The sequence below is a fragment of the Bison bison genome, unplaced genomic scaffold, assembly GCF_000754665.1.
Source record: "Bison bison bison isolate TAMUID 2011002044 unplaced genomic scaffold, Bison_UMD1.0 scf7180017864341, whole genome shotgun sequence".
NCBI classification, from domain to species: domain Eukaryota; kingdom Metazoa; phylum Chordata; class Mammalia; order Artiodactyla; family Bovidae; genus Bison; species Bison bison.
The window spans coordinates 747,554-748,178 of NW_011494913.1; positions in this window are offsets into that span (position 1 = coordinate 747,554).

Consider the following 625-nt stretch of genomic DNA (forward strand, 5'->3'; position numbering starts at 1 on the left):
GCTGGGATCATTTTTCTTTTTTTTTTTTTTTTTTGCTTGACTAGGAATACAGCATCTCTTCTGGTCAATTGCTGCCATAACTTGAGAGAAAATTCCCATCCTAAGAGTGCTTCCCATGGCTGAAAATGCATATAGTTGGAAACAGGGGCTGACTCAAAATAAGGACTCACTAGTGTTATCCATCAGCAGCGTCAAGAGGGTTTTCAGTGCTGTTCTTTCCACCTGCCCTCTCCATTAGCTCTTGACCCTCTAGATTAAATGCCACATCAAGATTTTTTGGTATATACGATAAAATGTTTGAAGTCTTGACATGTATAATACACCCACTGACAATATAAAAAAAATGTTTTTTAATCTATAGGTGGATTTTAAATGGGGAAGAGTAGGGAAGCATATGCTCAGATATTTTATTTATATTTTTATCCTATAATATAGACTTTAACTCAGAGATTGCCTCCTATACCTGACATATAAGCCCAGTAATTTTCAAAGAATAATTTTAGATGGAAACACAAAATTAAGCTATCTCAATTTACGGTTTGCTACAGGAAACACAATAAGGAGAGAAGGAAGGAAAGAAAGAAAGAAAATAGCCTTTTAGAGCCTTTTTCTAATTTCAAATGTA